At 44.4% G+C, this 19151-nt stretch overlaps 1 pseudogene across 1 annotated transcript; it reads right to left on the bottom strand.

The window, feature by feature from the left end:
- Positions 1 to 950: 950 nt before the first annotated feature.
- Positions 951 to 18106, bottom strand: LOC309394349 (protein O-mannosyl-transferase 1-like; annotated as a pseudogene). Its single transcript, XR_014176874.1, has 14 exons — positions 17750 to 18106; positions 13975 to 14081; positions 12793 to 12843; positions 11519 to 11630; positions 11032 to 11097; positions 10617 to 10710; positions 9240 to 9395; positions 6251 to 6343; positions 5907 to 6027; positions 4880 to 4977; positions 4327 to 4440; positions 3846 to 3972; positions 2963 to 3140; positions 951 to 2534 (listed from the first exon to the last, which is right to left on the bottom strand). The product of XR_014176874.1 is annotated as a protein O-mannosyl-transferase 1-like (transcript).
- Positions 18107 to 19151: the final 1045 nt, after the last annotated feature.

Below are 19151 nucleotides of genomic sequence, written 5' to 3'. Positions count from 1 at the left end.
CTCTATAAACTCAGTGCGCATGCTTCGCTTCGCTTCCCTGCTCTGGCTGAAAAATATTTTTTTTAAACGGCTGCTGTTCCTTCATTCGCCACGGGATGGCAGTGCTGTCTGTGAAATCGCCTGCCATAGACAAATTGCTCTGGAAGGGTCCAAAACGATAAGGCTCTTCCGTTGCTTTCTAACTTTTTTTAATTTGTTTTATTATCTGAAACACTGCGGATTTCTGTGTGGCGTCTTGTATTTGTTGCTCTTTTTAAAAAATCAAGCTTTGGGCGCTTTGGACGCCAAAGTTTTTTGCTGACCGAATTGAAAAACCCGTGAGGATTTTCGGGATTAAATTTCGTGCTTAAAATTTCGTTCTTATAAATTGTATTCTTTGCTATTTTAAAAATCAAACTTTTCCCGCCCGGAGGAGAGGAGGAAAACTCCTCTCTCTGCGATCGGTAAAAAGGGTGATTTGGAGGCGAAAGGTTTTCGGAGCCCAAAAAAGAATACCCTAGGTAGGATTGAACCCGCAACCTTAGGAATACGAAGCTGGTGTCTTCCCCGCTACGCCACCCTATCGCTCCTTATCGAGAGTTCAATAATATCACTTAAAACAAGAACAACGACCCTGTAATGTGGAAAGATAACATTTTTAAAAACTGCTGTTCCTTCTTTGTCTTATCTTGGGGAACTTCCCTTCCTACACTTAAAAATGGTTGTTATTTCTTGCTGTTATTATAAATCAATGGTTTTGCACCCAGAGGAGGAAAAGACGACCTGGTACCCTGCTTCTGCATGCCTCCGACCTTCCCGGGGGCTGCACGTTGGTCCGAAACGCCCGGTCCGCTTGTTCTTGCCTTGACCCGTGTCAACCCTCCAATTAATGCACCCATGGAAAGCAGAATTCAAAGACAGGTAGATCCTTCGAAAGTTTTGATACTTGAAATTGGTGTGAGTGGTGAAAACCGGCTCTGAAAGTTCCTGACGTTTTCAGCTAATGTCAAGTGAAGCTTCCCCCCTTTCCCCCCATGGTCAGATTTATTTATTTATTCTTCGCATTTCTAAACCGCACCCTCTCCCAAAAAGGGACTCGGGGCGGTGTACAGTCCACACAACACATAACAGGTAATAAGTACAATATAAATATTAATATACATATACACATGGAGGAGGTTAAAAAATTAAAAGATTAAAAGAACTGTATAGAAGAATAAAATATGGCTTTAAAAGCCCTAAAATCAATTAAATTTAAAATACTACCCTTAAAATAACCAGTTGAGAGTAAACTTCCAGGAGGTAGAAGTTGTAACAATTATAATTATGCCAGGCCAGCTAATCGAAACAGGTGAGTCTTCAATTTTTGTGGGAAGGAGCGGAAGTCCGTGGTGGTTCTAATGTCGGGGGGGGGGAGGTCATTCCAGAGGGTTGGGCCCATCACAGAGAAGGCCCTATTCCTTGGCGCCGCCCGCTGGCATTGCCTGGTGGACGGCACCTGGAGAAGGCCCTCCCTGTGAGAGCGGATTGGCCGCAGGGATGTAGATCCAAGTGCCGGGTGTCTGCTTGGTTGCTCCGCTCCGCTTTTTTACTCCGCTTTTGACTATAAAAACCCAGCTATGTATTTCCCACCCCTCCCCGCCCGTTCTTCTGCCCTGTAGCCACCCTGAAGCCTGCTAGGTGGTCTCGGCCAGAATCGCTTCGGGGTTGACGCCGAGCGAGTCCGGTGTAGCCTGTCCACTGCCTGGCTTCCCGGCCTTCCCGGGACTGCCTGCTGGTCGGATGGATGCGTCCTACCGTACCTGAAGCTGGTGCTTCTAACCCTCGCAAGCGGGTCGGGTGGAATTTGACAGGTTCTAGCCGTGACCTACCCCTCACCTCCGCCTACATGTATTTTCTCAACTGAGTCCCGCGGCACGGTGGATTGCCGTGCCTCCGCTGTTTTCCTTCCCAAGCAGCGTTCCGAAAGGTAAGTATTCTCTAAATTGTGCAAGCGGTTGTTAAACCGATCCCACCTCTGCTCGGCTATTCCTCCGTGGGAAGCCCTCGGCTCCGAGAAGGTTATGCGCAAATACAATACAATCCTATACCCGTAGAAGGAGTCTCTGTCCAGCCAGGCCTCTGCGCTCTTTCCACGCCCTTTTTCTCTGTCCTGAGTGAGCAAAAGGGTCTCTTATTTCCCTTGTCCAACTACATTGCTATCCTTTGGAACAAATTTTACATCTGCGAGAAAAACGGGGGGGGGGGGGAAGCATTTCCAATTGGACAATACGGTTTTCTGGTCAAAAATGGAATAAATCTTTCATATGAATTCTTTTCTCTTTTTCTTGGTCATCCAACCCCGGATGTCGTCTCCGCCGTCCGTTTCTCTCAGGCTTGGTTAGCGTTTGCGGATCAAAATATCCCAGCTATCCTTCCAACGGAGAGCCTGCAACTCGGATTTCGAGAGTGCCGGTTCTCCGTAGGTGAGCGGGCGGAAGGTGTGGTACGTCAGGTAGACGGAAGACATCCAGGCCGCTACCAAAGCACTGTACATGCTCTTGTAAAGGCTGGATCTGTCCAACAGAGAGACAAGCATAAAAAAAGGAGGATGAGACTCTACAAAGAATGCAGGGAAGACCGACCGAGTTTATTCAGGAGGTTAAAACGGCTCCTCTTTTATTCCCTATGAGAGTGGCCATTCGTGGTCCGCCTGTGGCCTTACTCCCAAGTCCACCCCCCTTCTTTACCTGTTCCCTTCTCCTGGCAGCTGTGCATGCGCACAACGGGAACAAGCTCCAGCTCTTCTTCTGCCTCAGTGCTGTTTGACTTTGAAGGCACCTGATCGCTGCCAGATGGCCTCGGCCCCCTCTCTGCCTCCGACACAGAGCCCTCATCGGAGCCTTCCCCAGACTCCAGGACTGGCCCGTGCTCCTCCCCAACCTTCTCACCGTCTGAGTCTGCCGCCAGCTACGCTGGAGGGCCACAACACCGGCTGTTCTACCTGCAAAGGAAGTCGCTGGTGTGCTGCAGAACGACGGGGATCAGAAGAATTTGAAAAGTGACAGCCGGCAGGTAATGGTAAAGGAAGAGGTTCTTCTCCATCAAGAAGAAAGGCAGGTAGTTTGTGGCCCATCCGCCCACGCAGATCCCTCCGGCCAGGAGCCACTGCTGCCAAGTCTCTGCAGAGGAGCGGGATAGGGAAATAGGCAAGTCAGTTTCTCAGCCTGACAAAATGCCAGGTCAGGTCGGGGCAGAGAGGAGAACAAGAAATGAACTTAGGGGCGTTTCACCACCTTTCAGGCAGGATGGGTGCAGTGAATGCAAGAGAGTTCATCGAAGCCTGGCGCTCCACAAGAGTCAGTGTGTCCATCAAAAGGCACACTGATCTACCACCAGGCGTGGGATTCTGCCGGTTCAGACTGGTTCAGGTGAACCGCTTTGTTCTGACTTTCAGCTGGGCGCACGCAAAGCGAACCGGTTGCTACACCGATAGGATCACAGCCCTGCCTACAACCGGCCTGCTGACCACCCCGTCTCGGAATACAAAGCAACCACACAGCCAACTGGACACGGCACCCACCCTCAACCAACTCACGCAATTGCGCGCACACGCACACGCACACACACACACACACACAAACACACACAGCAGTTCACCTCCCAATGCGCCTGACCTGAAATAATCTGAAATAAATTGGTAGAGCTTCTCCTGCCTGAGCAGGGGGCTGGGCTAGAAGACTTCCCAGGTCCGTTCCAGGATTAAAGCCAATTTTATGTCAGCAAAAACAGACCTCAAAGGCTTCAACTCTCTGCAACAGGTCTAGGCCAACCCAATTAAGGGGGGTCTTGGATAGAAGATCGAGACGGGGTTGGAGGTCCCAGACCTTCAGGGATATCCCGGATATTTCGCCGTCACCGGAGCAGGTACCCCAAGAACAAAACCACATAGACGATGGTGGCTACGTTGGCTGATGTCCAGCTGACGAGGTTTCCCAGAAGGTGAATTTGAGCCTGGCCAAGAAACATTAAGAAAATGCTTTGAGTTGTGTTTTGCGACCTTATGATAAACCAAATCCATGGTTCGCTTTAACAACTGTGTTACTAACTGAACAACTGCAGTGATTTGCGTAGTGGCAAGATGGGTCTCAAAATGAGGTAAAGCTCATTTCGCAAATGCCTTGCTTAGCAGCAGAAATTTTGGGCTCGGTTATGGTTGTTAATCGGGGACTTGCCTGTACGATTAAAAAGGCAGCCAGATATGGACTGTTGAAATTCACTCTGGGACAAAGGGAGAGCTGGAGATTGCCCGCGTGTATTTCAGAAAACATGATTTCTAAAGTCCACATAAAAATCCAGTAAAATCACCCCTGAGCTGGAATGGAACCAGTAAGCGATGTTGGTCTCCAGGGTGATCCAATCTAAGGGAGATGAGCTGTATTTATGTTCCGTGTCCTCGTTTTTCAGGGTAAGGATCTTCCACTAGAACGAAACACAAGAATTGGGAATTCTGGATATCGATGCAAGCTACGAGTGATGCGGCTCCTAATTCAAAATGTCGCTTGAAGTCTACAACCCCCAAGTTGTGAAACCGGCTGTCAGCGTTTACTCAACACGCTTAATGTTCTGGTGTGTTTTAGGGGCTGTAGCTTGGGGGGGGGGGCGCTCTGCCTGGTTCAGCTTGGCGCCTCGCCGGCATCCTGCCATCAAGGGCTGGAAGGGAGGGAAAGGATGGAAGGGCAATAAAGCTGTGTGTATACGTGATGGAAAATTGGAAGTGGCAAGGTATTGACAAAAATCAATAAATGGAACTTCAATTCCCAGAATCCCCTGGACGAGTACACCTGCTGCTGAGAATTCTGGGAAATGAAGTCCACACTGTGACTTTATCGTAGACTGACTTTCTGGACCTTTCTCTCACCTGCAGTTCGGTGAACTTGGCAACAAAGGTGAGATTATGGCTAATGTTGATCTGAGTGGGCACATGCAATTCCACCTCTCTTTCTTTCTGCTCATGGCCTGCAAAGGATTAAAACGAGAGAGATCTGAAAAAACAGGTTAGTTGGGGCAAAACCTTTCTCCCACAATCCCTTGGGGGGAATCTCTAAACCCATCTGGGATAGGTAGGGTGGACCGCTGCTCTCAGAGGAGCATTTGGGTCAAACCCTTGACTTACAAGAGTTCATTTTATGACCGTTTGAACTTACAACAGCACTGCAAAAAAGCGACTTATGACCGTTTTTCATACTTATGACCATTGCTGCCTCCCCATGCAAATTCAGACACTTGGCAACTGGCATGTACCTATGACAGTTGTGGTGTCCCGGGGGCCACGTGATCACCTTTTCCAACCTTCTGATGAGCAAAAGCAACAGGGAAATCAGATTCACTCAAGGACCAGGTTACTAACTTATCCGCCGCAGTGATTCACTTAACAACCGTGGCAGGAAATGTCGCAAAATGGGGAAAAACTCACTTAACAGTCTCTTTTGGCAACGGGAATTTTTTAGTTAAGTCGAGGTCAATTTCTCCAAGTATGGACTGAGTGGGGGGAAAAAACCAAGTCTTTCCAGAACTTTGAATGGGGAGGGAACCTTCATTCACATACAGAGGTTTTCCTAAAACAGGGGTCAGCAATCTGCGGCTCTGGAGCCGCATGTGGCTCTTTCATACCTCTGCTACGGCTCCATTTCCGTCACAACCTGCAGTGTGCGATGTACTTAGCTTTTCCACCCCTGGTAGTCCAACCATGGATAAACCCAATGAAAGTTTCAGGAGGAAACAGAACCTTTCATTCAACTCCACGTGCTAGTTTTGTGTCTGCTCAGGAAATAGTTCAGGCAGGGGAAGGGTTCCGTGTCCCCCGGTGTTTTCTTTTTTCTGTGGGGAAATGGGTCCAAGTGGCTCTTTCAGAACCTTTCTTTGCCAACCCCATCATAAAAACTAACTTTTGCCATATCGGTGTTCTTCCACGTTCCGCAACATGCTTTGGTGGTCCCCCTTGGAGATCTTCTCGCCAATCACCTCCAGTTGTCGGTACCCCCGCTCGGGAAGAGAGGCTCCGCTCAGCTGGAGGGGAGAAAAAGAAGGGAATGCTTTTTTTTTTAAGAGGTTTAAAATGCTTCAAGAGGTTGAAAGATCTGGGAGATCTTTGCCTGAAATGGTACAGAGTAGTTGGACTAGAAGACTTCTAAGGTCCCTTCCAACTCTTATCCCAACTCTTATTCTGACTGCGTGCCTTCTCTGTGACATTGCAAGAAACACCAGAGGGTGAGACTCCAAGCCTACTCACCTTTAACACGGCCGACGTGTTGACGTGGACCGGTCTGACTTCGGACAGCATCGTTTTCCAAATCTCATTATCCGAGTCGCGGTTCACAATTTCCTGTGTGTTTGAAAAAGACGCTTCCTGATGCTGCAATTTGGCTAATACTCTGCCTTCGTTGCTCCTACCACGTCATGGAGTTTCAGCATCTGATACTGTCAGGGTTCCAAGTAGCATCCAAAAGTAAATCAGAGTCCGAGCAGAGCCATGTTGGCACATCTGGGAAAACCCAAATCTGAAAGCTTCCCAGTTTTCCCCACCAAGTTGAAAGTCAGGACTCGATGCCGAAGGTGCACGGAGCACTGTCCCCTTCCCACCAAAGGTGGTCCCTGTTTTTATACTTGTGTTTCTTTATGTGCTTTCGAACTGCTAGGTTGGCAGGAGCTGGGACAAGGAACGGGAGCTCGCTCTGTTACGTGATGATAGGGATTCGAACCGCCGAACTGCCAATCTTTCTGATTGACAAGCTCGGGGCCACTGAGCCACTGTGTCCCTTCAAATATACAGTATATCAAATTTGATATATCAAAGTACATCAACCCACTAAGTGAGGCTGTAATGTGATTACTTATTCCTTTTTATTATCCGAGTTACTTCTCCCTTTTATTAGTATTATTATTATTTTCTCTGTTGCCTTGCAAATATACTGAGTACGTCTTTCATCTTCGTTAAATGACCCAATAATCCCTTGTGGGGTGGAGTCTGGGCAATTGAGTGGAGTTAGCGGTGTGTTTTACTGGCCGGATGCCCTTCCTGTCGCCAATGAGGTGTTTTGTTCAGCAGATACATTTTTGGTATGCCCAGAGAGAGAAATATCTGCCTCCGACTAGGATCGAACTCACAGCCTCCTGACTGTCACGCTTGGGCAAATAAAGTAGAGGTAATGCTCGACTTACAACCGTAACTGAGCCGAAAATTTATATTGCTAAGCGAGAAATTTGTGAAGTGAGTTTTGTCCCATTTTACGACCTTTCGTGCCACCGTGGTTTTAAGTGAATCGCTGCAGCTGTTTGTTTAGCAACAGGGATGGTAAATTAATCTCACTTCCCCGCTGACTTTGCTTGGGTAATCACACGACCTCGGGAGACTGAGACCATCATAAGTGCGAGTCACCTGCCAAGCATCTGAATTTTGATCATATAACCACGGGGACGCTGCGGCGGTCGTAAGTTTGAAAAACTGTCTTGACTTTTTTCAGTATTGTGTAACTTCGAACAATCACTAAATGAACTGTCGTAAGTTGAGGACTAATTAAAGAGGCTCCCCTTCCAGGATCCTTGATGATCCACCAGTTATTCACATCCTTAAAAGGATAGCAGGTTACCTGTTGCTGATGGGAACTGCCCCGCCCGTTTTCATACCTGGGGAAGATACAGAGGAAATGAGACTTAATCGCAGAAAAGAAGGAACGCGAGATAATCCGAAGGGCTCTTTTAGGTCACAGGGACAATAATATTTGTTTTCTGCATTTAATAGGAAGAGAAGACAGAGATATCAGCCCTTTGATGTCAGCAAGATCACACACAAAAAAAGAGAGAGAAACGTCATGCTCTCTGAGCTTGGTGAAGTTTGGTCTTCTTCCTGAGAGCCTGGCCCTTTGCCAAACTGGCCATCGTCAGTCACATAGATATAAACAACATGTGTATATCATTCAAAAGAGACAATAAGCCAAAAAAGAGAGCAAACCAACAAAAAAGCCACCAAGAAATTAACACAAAGATTAATATTAGATTGACAATCAAGATGTGGTGGCTCAGTGGCCAAGACACTGAGCCTGTCGATCAGAAAGATTGGTGGTTTGAATCCCTAGAGCCGCGTAACGGAGTGAGCTCCCGTGACTTGTCCCAGCTTCTGCCAACCTGGAAGTTCAAAAGCACGTAAAGAATGCAAGTAGAAAAATAGGAATCACCTTTGGTGATTGACTTAGGAGTTCATATTAGTGACCATTCAAGGTTCAACCCCAATTAAAAGAGGGTGGTGCGACTGTTTTTCACACTTACAACCATGGCATCAACCTCCCGGTTGCCTGATCAAAATTCGAAAGTTTGGCAACTGACATGGACTTATGACTGTAGCAGTGTCCCGAGGACACTTTTGCGACTTTCTAAAGTCAACGGAGAAGCCAGACTGACTTAATAAATGTGTCACTAAGTGAACAATAGCAGTGATTCAGTTAACAACTACGGCAAGAAAGGTCGCAAAACAGGGTGGATGTCTCACTTAACAAAAGAAAGGTTGGGCTTGATTCTGGCCGTGTTGAAGGCTACCTGTATAGAAATGAGTAAATCCCAATACATAAAAAAAGAAAGCAGGAAGAGCAGATAAAGTCCAGCAGGGGGTTGAAATAAATCAGCATTGTTGATGGCCAATTAACATATAATGGATGTAAAAAAACAAAAGTAAAAGTTCCAAAAGTGGGGGGAGAAAATTGGCTCCTCTGAGAAAGAAAGAAAGAAAGAAAGAAAGAAAGAAAGAAAGGGAGAGAGAGGGAAAGAAAAAAGAAAGAAAGAAAGAGGGAGAGAAGGAAGGGAGGAATGAAGGAAGAAAAAAAAGACAGTGGAAGGGAAAGAAGGAAGAAAGAAAGAGAAAGGAAAGGAGGGAGGGAAGAAGGAAAGGGTGGGAGGAAAGGATGGATAGAGGAAATAAATAAATAAATAAATAAATAAATAAATAAATAAATAATAAATAAATAAATAAAAAAAGAGGACGGTAGGAAGGAAGGGAGGGAGATAGAAGGAAGGAAGGAAGGAAGGAAGGAAAGAAAGAAAGAAAGAAAGAAAGAAAGAAAGAAAGAAAGAAAGAAAGAAAGAAAGAAAGAGAAAGAAAGAAAGAAAGAAAGAAAGAGGAAGGAAGAAGAACAGGGAAGGAAAGAAAAGAAATGAAAAGGATGTGGAAGGAAGGACTCCAACATTTCTCTATTTTTGATCAATTAGCCCCAGACGCAGCTCGGTCTCACCTCTAAACTAGCTTGAAAGGCGCTGCTCGTGATCTGATCGTGGGGGCTGGATCGGTACAGCAAAATCAAGTGGATGTAGAAAAAGAGAGGTAGACAGCGCCGGGGAGGATCAGGAGAGCAAAACCCCCCGGCCAGAAAATGGCCGAGTACAGAGACCTAAAATGGAAAAGGCAGAAGAGTTCACGTTTGTCCTAATGTGTTTTCTCAATGAAATATTGCAGGACGAAGCTAAATAATAATCCTAATTTATCTTAATAAGGCTAAAATAACTCACTCTAAATAATCTGGGCCCTAAAACTTTAACAGGTGTGTGTCTCTGCGTGTCAGAGAGATCAGGAGAAGGGCTCCTTGTTTAAGCATAAATCAATTTAAATTTTATTTTATTCCTTTTGCCCTGCCTTTGTTAATGTTTTGAAATAATTCAAGTGCCTGCATGGGCCTGATACTCTTTCCTCTTCCTATTTTCCCCATAACAACCACCCTGTTAGGTGGGTTCGGCTGAGAGAGAGAGGGAATGGCTCAAAGTCACCCAGGCAGTTTTCATTTACTCACAGTCTACTGGTTTAATACACCAGCACTTTCACTATTAGAACTGGCTCTCCAACAATTCATTCATTCAATTAATCAATCAATCAATCAATCAGACAGACACTATCGTTCTGTCTATCAAATTTACATGGTAACCAGTCTCACACAAGGTAACTCTAGGCAGCATACCGAAAAACATGAATTAATTCCAAATAAGATATGACAGAGATATGTATTCATGATCATTTGATGTTATGTTTAATTCATTTAACCGTCATAAACGTTTAGGAGGATTTTCCCCAATAAAAATGAAATCTATCAACCAGCCTCTTTGTCTTCTATCATCTCCTCCACTCTCCCTCCCTCCCTCCTTCTCTCATTTTCTTTCTTTCTTTATTTCTTTCTTTCTCTCTTTCTTTCTTTCTTTCTCTTTCTATCATCTATCTATCTATCTATCTATCTATCTATCTATCTATCATCTATCTATCTATCAATCTATCTATCTATCTATCTATCTATCTATCATCTACCTATCTATCATCTATATCTATCTAATCTCCCTCCCCACCCTCCTCTATCTAACCTTATCTACCTATCTATCTATCATTGATGGATATGACACCCTCTATGTTAGAGAGTCTTGCCTCTAACTTACCAATACTCACAATTTTACCATCAAACAGGTATGGGAAACCACATTCCTTGCAACCTTGACTGAACACGTCCCAAGAGAAACTGCTGGGTAAAATTAAAACCCACAGATTCTGAAATCCAAAGTTCTCCAGAAGGCCTGGAGATCAACTTCCATCATCTCAGAGCGACTGCGTCCCATTTCATCCTCCGACTTACGTTGGACAAGGAGCGATCTCCAACCAGTTGCCAGGAATGGATCCCCGCCAGGCTCAGAATTAGGAGGTAAGTGAAGAGGCCCGTGTATTTCACCCTGCGAAGCAAGCAGGAAATGTCAACCCAACCAAGCCAATCGGAAGGAGAAGGTAAGGAGGAGAACACATAGACAACAAATTGATGGAGACTGCCAGAAGATCTAAGGGAAGTGGAGACAGCCAGAAGATCTAAGACAGGTATCTAACATTTAAGCAACTTTAAGACTTGTGGACTTCAACTCCCAGAATTCCCCAGCCAGCATGGGGAATTCTGGGAGTTGAAGTCCACGAGTGTTAAACTCATCTCTAGAAGCGGCTAAGAGGCTTATGAACAAAGCAGTTATGAAATATCTTAGCACACCATCAAGAGATAAGCTTACCCAATTGCACAGGAACAGGAGACGCCTTTTAGTAACAGCCAAATCCACCATCTGGTAGAAAAAGGGCTTAAAAAAGAAAAGAAAAACATATTTACTCACAGGTCAGCCTAATGACATTCCAGACTACTGCAGGGATTCAATTAAGATTTGTGACAAGAAAGGTTATGGGCAAAATGCACTTAATAACTGTCTTCCTTAAAGACAGAAATGTCAGGCTCAATTGTGGCTGTAAGCTGAGGAATAACCTGTATGTTATGTACTACAAAAAAAAAAAAACCCACAGAAAAGTTTTCAGCCCGGTTGTGTTGCAGAATTCATCCCCATCTGGGTTTGGCTGAGCCTTAAAACACCATTTATAAACCATGTTAGTCTGGGGCATACGTCCCCTTAGTGTAAATGCAAAAGACACTTTATTGCTTGGCCTGATTTGGATAACTTCATGCTTAAATGAAAACAATAGTGGAACATTAAAGTCATTTCTTCTTACCTCTGTTTCTGACTGTTATGAAACTTCAGATAAGATAAAACTGCCAGCAGGATGAAAAATATTAAAATGGACTCCAGCAGCATCGACCTGGATTGAGTTATTAGTGAATTTTCTGTGGAAACACAAAAGGAAAAATAAGAATTGCTCCCTCTCCCCATACCGATCCTTCTATGAGCTTTTTACAGGAGGGGTCTCCAACTTCCGACTTATGGACTTCAACTCCCACAATTCTAAGAACTGAAGTCCACAAGTCATAAAGTGGCCAAGGTTGGGGGACCCCAGTTACAGCAAGAAATATAAAGATAAGGACAGGAGTGGGATTTAGCCAGTTTGTCCAACCGGTTGTTGCAAGGACCGACAACAATGACAAGGATGGCATCAACAGAGGATTGAAAGGAACGAGATCTTATTTATCAAGTAAAATCAGGACTGCAGCACCCAGGGCAACGAAATGGGTGAAATGCAACTCGACCAGGATTTGGTACGCCAAGGGGATGCGTAAGCCACCAGCTCTGGCTGGTAGCAGCCGCAAAGCCCAGATGGGCAAATTGGAGCTGTATTCTAGGATAGAATCGTGGAAAATCAGTACCAACCAAAAATGCAGGCGTAGCAATAGCACTTAGCCTTATATACCGCTTCACGGTGCTTAACAACCCTCTCTAACCAGTTTACAGAGTCAGCCTTTTGCCCCCAACGATCTGGGTCCTCGTTTTACCGACCTCGGAAGGATGGAAGGCAGAGTCAACCTTGAGCCAATTCGATCTGCAAAATTGCAGGCAGATGACAGCCAGCAGAAGTAGCCTGCAGTACCGCGCTCTGACCGTTTCGCCTTTAGCATTATAAAGGTAAAGATTCCCCTCACATATATGTGCTAGTTGTTCCCACCTCTAGGAGGCGATGCTTATCTCCATTCCAAAGCCAAAGAGCCGGCGCTGTCCGAAGACATCTCTGTGGTCATGTGGCCGGCATGACTCAACACCAAAGGCGCATGGAACCTTCCCACCAAAGGTGATTCCTATTTTTCTACTTGCATTTCTTCACGTGCTTTCGAACTGCTAGGTTGGCAGAAGCTGGGAGCAGGGACAAGTCACGGGAGCTCACTCTGTTACGTGGCACTAGGGATTTGAACCGCCAAACTGCCAACATTTATGATCAACGAGTTTAGCATCTTTGCCGCTGAGCCACCGGGTCCCTAGCATTATAGTTTCCTTTATTCCCCCCCCCCTCTAGTTTGAAAACAGTTTAGCTGGAGGGTGAATCATAAACCGCTTTACCTGCTCCTATCCTCTTCCTCAGAAAATTTCCATCAAATCCCCCTAAATAACCTGAAAAAGAAAGAGAAAAATAAATTTTCCATGGTCAAAACTTAAATTAAAGATCTGACTGCATCCGTATTTTTTTTCAGCGATACCTCGATTCCCGCCCCCTCCCCCTTCTCCATCTAGATACTACACACATCTTGTAAAGTTTGACAAACGCAGTGATCAGTTCAAATATTTTATTATTTGAATTGACATATAGCCCCGATGTTCCACTGCCATGGATTTTGGGTGGCGCACAACAAAAATAAAAATACGTAGAAAATAGATAATATGTAAATCCGCACAAACACTTCATAATAAAAATGTTTGAACCAAGGGTCCTAAAATATTAGAATACATTAAACTCCTGCCCAGGAACAAAGCTTGATGCATAAATTATGAAATTCAGGTATTATGACTATCAAAAAAGGGGAAGAGGAAGATATCCCCGAAGGAAAGAACGGGAGCTCCATTATATAAAACCCTTAATCGGGGCAGGAATGTCATGGCCTCGGGGCTCAAGTTTTGATTGCCGTATTTTTCGGAGTATAAGACGCACCTTTCTCCCTCAAAAAAGAGGCTGAAAATCTGACAGGGGACAGTACGCAAGATATGAAGGAGGGACGGGCCGTGGCTCTGCCAGAAGACAGCAGGGAGGAAGCAATATTGAAAAGACTCAGGTCACAAAAATAAGTATATTTGAAACATCATTGCAATTGTTGATATAATGTAATTGTTGGAAGTGACATATGAGATGATTGAATATATGGTTGATACAATGTAAAACAAAATGCTGCCAATGTTTATCTCTTACTTTTTGGTTTTTTCTTCTGTAAAAGTTGTGAGATTTGGGGGGATTTCTACCTTTCGCACGATGTAACTGTCAAAAAATTTTGTATACCTATTTACCCCTTCCCGTAAATGTTTGTAAGAACTAATAAAATTCTTAAAAAAAAAAAAAAGGCTGAAAATACGGGTGTGTCTTATACACACCGAATACAGCATTTTTGACCTCCTGAAACCCAGCCCCCTTCGCCAAAATGGCCGGGCATAGGTTGTAGGTGGCCTAATATTACTCCAATTCCCGACAGTAGAGAGTAGGGAGAAGTGCCTTTATTTGTTATTGCAAGATGAATTCTTTGAAAATTAGCATACCTCCGAGAGCGAAAAGCATGTGGCCGAATGGCGGTCCTCTATCATCTATGAAAAATATCCGCTTCGTGTACAAGGAGAGGAACTGGCCGTAGTAAACTTCATCAAAACTGGAATAAAGCAATAAAATAAAATTTTTAAAAAGAGATATATATTTCTCATCAAACCCTTCAAATAATTGGATGTGTCACCCCAACAGAGAAAACTCACCGGATTTCAATTCCAAAACAAGAAGCGTTGTAGTTACAGAGAGTTATTGACGTACGGCCACAATTGAGTATGTTGCCAAGTGAGAAATTTGCTAAGTGAGCTTTGCCCCCTTTTACGACTCTTCTTGCCACGGCCGTTAAGTGAATCACTGCAGTTTTTAAATTGGGAACTCGGGTTGTTAACTGAATCTGGTTTTCCCAATGGACTTTGCTTGTCGTAATGTCATAAAAGGGGATCACGACCGGGTCGAAGTGCTGCAACGTTCATTTACTGTGAAAAATGGTGGTAATTGAATTACTGCTGTTGTTAAAGTAGTAACTTGGTTTATTAAGTGATTTTCAATTAACCTCTGAGATTCACTTACCATCTGTGCCAAGCAAGGTCACAAAAGGAGGCAAAACTGACTTTTAGCAACTGGCACTTAAAGTTTTGGCCTGAATTAGGGCTGTAAGTAGCAAACTATCTTTCATAACAGAAGAACAATGTAGCACGAAGCCAAATTTAGCGGTTTACTTCTATTCGTCCATTCAGCCACGATTCCGTCTGAGCTCCATTGTCCACTGTGACAACTCGATTAATGTTAATCTCAATTTATTTTCAAGGGCTTTTTCACATGCCAAAAGGTGGACTGAATAATAAATAGTTTTATGTGTTTAGATTAAAAGCTTTTAAAAACGCAACGGTGAGGTTTTCCGCAGACGGTCTTTATAAACAGACAGAAAGAAAAGTTTTGTTTTAATTCCCGGAAAAGCCATTGTTGATACCGACATTTTTAGTCTACTAAATCTATGGCATCCCCATATATTGGAATATGGGGTTTTTTTTCCCAGACTTTTTTTCTTACATAAAATTATAGGCATACTTTCACATAGTTATTCTTCTTTTTTACATTCATCGTTCTTATGCATTTGACGTTCTGTTTACAGGATTAAAACATACTGTTTGGGTTGCTTTGTTTACCATCCCTCGCCTGTTTTGAAACCACCTTATTTTTCACTTTCTTTTCTCCCTACCTGCCTTCTCTACTTCCTTCCTTCCTCCTCTCCTTTCCATTCCTTCTTCTCTTACCACTCCCCTGCTTCTCCCTTCCTACCCCTCTCTCTCTCTTCCTTCCATCTTCCTCTCACCTCTATCTTCCTTCCTTTCCTCCTCTCTTCTCCTCCTCTCTTCCTTTCTTTTTCGGTTGTTGTAGGTATCTCTTCCAGCTCTTAATTTTTATTTTCTTGGGGTGGCATTTCTGCAAAGCCAAAAATAACTTGGTATCGTTCCTGGTTCCCTTTCTTTCTCAAATCTATCCTGATTATGTCCCCCCCCCCGCCGCTTTGTATTTTACTTTTGAATGTATACTTATATGCTATTATTTTCTTTTCTACTTCGCCCCCCCCCCCTCTTCTGTCCCTTTTCTACTTAATGCCGTATCGTCTAGGTTCCAGGAATATGTTTGCTTACACTACAGCTCTGGGATAGGACAGATCACACAGCCGGCTGACCAATCCAACCACAGTCAAAACCACCAGGTTGACATTTATTTCCACCGAAAAGACAATTGGCTGCTTTAAGAATCCTAGCATTTTACAGAATAACCTGGGAGCATCTAAAAAAAAAAGGAAAATCGGTCCCATTCGGGAAAAAATAAAAATCAGGCACGCTCTCAAAACTGTTGGAAAAGTTATGTTATTCATACCAGTCAGCCATCCACAGACACAGAGAGATAAAGATCTTTCGCCATCATTGAAAAGAAACAATAAAAACGTAAGGAAATAAAAACACGACAACACCCCCCCTCTAGCTGCCCATAATTAGATAAGCAGGGATTAACTTCAGACTATCAAGCAAACAATAGTATCTTAATTGAGGAATTACCAAGGAGAAAACCACACCTGCAAGGCGAGCTACTGTATATAAACAAGAGAGCAAATCCCCGCGTTCACTAACATTGGTGGTGTACCTTAGTAGGGTAATGAAAAGCCTGCAATGAACCAACCGAGTGCAGAGGGCAGCAAGGAGCCCGGTTTAACCCTGAGCTACAGGGATAGGTGGCCCAAAATGCCAAATGCAATCTAAATATTTGGCTGATTGAGCAACAAGCCATAAGAATAATAACAGGGGAGAGTGACGGTATTTGGGAGATAGCAGAAGAGAAAAAACTGGAGAAGATAACAAATTAGAAAGCTATGCAATGCCTTTAACCCCATACAACCACAACATCTGCCTTTCCTGGGTCCTTGATACATGGATACAGATACAGAGTAACTAGGTTGGAAGGGACCTTGGAGGTCTTCTAGTCCAACCTCCAGCTCAAGCAGAAGACCCGATACCCTTCTGAACACATAGCTCTCACATCACTTCTTAAAAGCTTTTGGTGATGGAGCGGTTATTATTGAAAGTGTGTTTATGAATATTCCATTGGCTGCAAAACTGATGCAAATCCTACTATTCAGATGCATTGTGTATCCTTCTCTTACTCCTCCTTTTCTCCTTCCTCCATTCCCACTCCTTTTCAGCACTTTTGACATTACCTGGTTCAGTCATGAAACGTCTGCAAGAAAACAAACAAGCTCAAAGAGCACCAAGGACCCCACAGTCCTCCTCCCCTCCTCCTCCTCCTCTCCCCCCAAACCCTACTCCTTTTCAGAACTGATGACATTAATGCCAGATCCGGTCTAAACACAGTTCTAGGCTGCATCAACAGAGGGACAGAATCAAGATCACGTGAAGTGTTAATACCACTTTATAATGCTTTGGTAAGGCCAAATTTGGAATACGGCATCCAGTTTTGGTCGCCGGGATGTAAAAAAGATGTGGAGACTCTAGGAAGAGTGCAGAGAAGAGTAACAAAGAGGATTAGGGGACTGGAGGCTAAAACGTATGAAGAACGGTTGCAGGAACTAGGTATGTCTAGCTTAAGAGAAAGAAGGACCAGGAGAGACATGATAGCAGTGTTCCAATATCTCAGGGGTTGCCACAAAGAAGAGGGAGTCTAGCTATTCTCCAAAGCACTTGAGGGCAGGACAAGAAGCAACTGGTGGAAACTCATCGAGGGGAGAAGCAACTTAGAACGAAGGAGAAATTTCACAGTGAGAACAATTAATCAGTGAAACGACTTGCCTCCAGAAGCTCTGAATGCTCCAACATTGGAAGTTTTTAAAAAGAGATTGGACGGTTCATTTGTCTGAAGTGTTGTAGGGTTTCCTGCCTAAGCAGGCGGTTGGACTAGAAGACCTCCAAGGTCCCTTCCAACTCTGTTATTCTATTCTGTTCTGTTCTATCTAGCTGACTGAACGACCAACCACAATATGAAGCATCAGCGTTCGCCAAATACCCATCAATCCTTATATCGTGCGACAATGCCTGTTAAAACACCACAAACCAGCATTGGAGCGTGCAAAGTTGCAAACTCTCTCCAGCAATTAATTCTCTCTGCGTCCATCTTTTGCACCAACCCGTTCTTCTTTTACGCTCCGGCTGGCTATGCACGCCTGGTAAAAATATTTGTGTATAAATCTTATCGATATTAATACCCGGGGGTTTGCTTTCGCTTTCTTCCCGATTATTTCGAGAAACTTACCCGATCCCTTCTGCTTCTGGCTCGCCTGCTTGGTTCAACCGCCTTAATTTCTCCCCGTCCTTCTCGCCCTTTTCCAGGAATGCGCTCGCTTTCGAGCCTGTGTTCAGGCGGCGGAGATGGGACATACCAATGATAAGGGGGGGGGGGGTGAGAAAGGAGGCGAACATGTAGTCCGCTCTACTCCTCTACCGTGCAGAAGGCAGGAAGACAGGACCGGAGGTGACATCACGGACCCGGACAGTTGCCATAGGAACAAGAAACCATAGAGCAGCCCATGGGCTCTCGCTCACCCCACCCCGTCTAACCATTTGCAACCGGGTCGGTTACCAGGGAAACTACAGGCCCCAGAATTCCTAGTTTTACACATCTCCGACTGCAAAATCTATTTCCATTACCCAATTTCTGCCGTTATTTACAGCGGAGCAAATGATTCTCTCAATAATGTCTCTTAAAGCAACAATCGCGACCCTGTAATGTGGAAAATAAAATTTTTAAGGGCTGCTGTTCCTTCTTTCGCGCCGTCCCATGGCGAATGAAGGAACAGCAGCCCTTTAAAAAAAATATTTTTCAGCAAGAGCGGGGAAGCGAATCATGCGCAGTTTAAAGGTGATTTTATAGAGCACAGCGCCGTCCCGTGGCGAATGAAGGAACAGCAGCCCTTTAAAAAAATTATTTTTCAGCAAGAGCGGGGAAGCGAATCATGCGCAGTTTAAAGGTGATTTTATAGAGCACAGCGCCGTCCCGTGGCGAATGAAGGAACAGCAGCCCTTAAAAAAAAATTTTTCAGCAAGAGCAGGGAAGCGAAATCACCTGCAATAGACAAATGCTGTCTGTGAAATCACCTGCCATAGACAAATTGCTCTGAAATGCTCCAAAACGATATTTTTTGCAAAATATTTTTTCTACCTTTCTACCTTTTTTTCTTTGTTTTATTAGCAGAAAACCTGTGGATTTCTGTGTGGCGTCTTGTATTTGTTGCTCTTTTTACAAAATCAAGCTTTGGGCGCTTTGGACGCCAAAGTTTTTTGCGGCCCGAATTGAAAATCCCGTGAGGATTTTCGGGGTTAAATTTCGTGCTTAAAATTTCGTTCTTAAAAATGGTATTCTTTGCTATTTTAAAAATCAAACTTTTCAAACCAAGAGAAGAGGAGGAAAACTCCTCACTCTGCGATCGGAAAAATGGGTGATTTGGAGGCGAAAGTTTTTCTGAGCCCAAAAAAGGATACCCTAGGTAGGATTGAACCCCCAACCTTAGGAATACAAAGCCAGTGTCTTCCCCGCTACGTCACCCTTTCGCGCCTTACTGAGAGTTCAACAATGGCACTTAAAGCAACAACAACGACCCTGTAATGTGGAAAGGTAAAATTTTAAAAAGCTGCTGCTCCTTCTTTCGCCACGAGAT

This window comes from Natrix helvetica (genome assembly GCF_964273705.1).
Source record: "Natrix helvetica genome assembly, chromosome: 6".
NCBI lineage: Eukaryota > Metazoa > Chordata > Lepidosauria > Squamata > Natricidae > Natrix > Natrix helvetica.
Note: the sequence above shows the minus strand (reverse complement) of the source record. Positions and strands in the feature narration are given on the sequence as shown.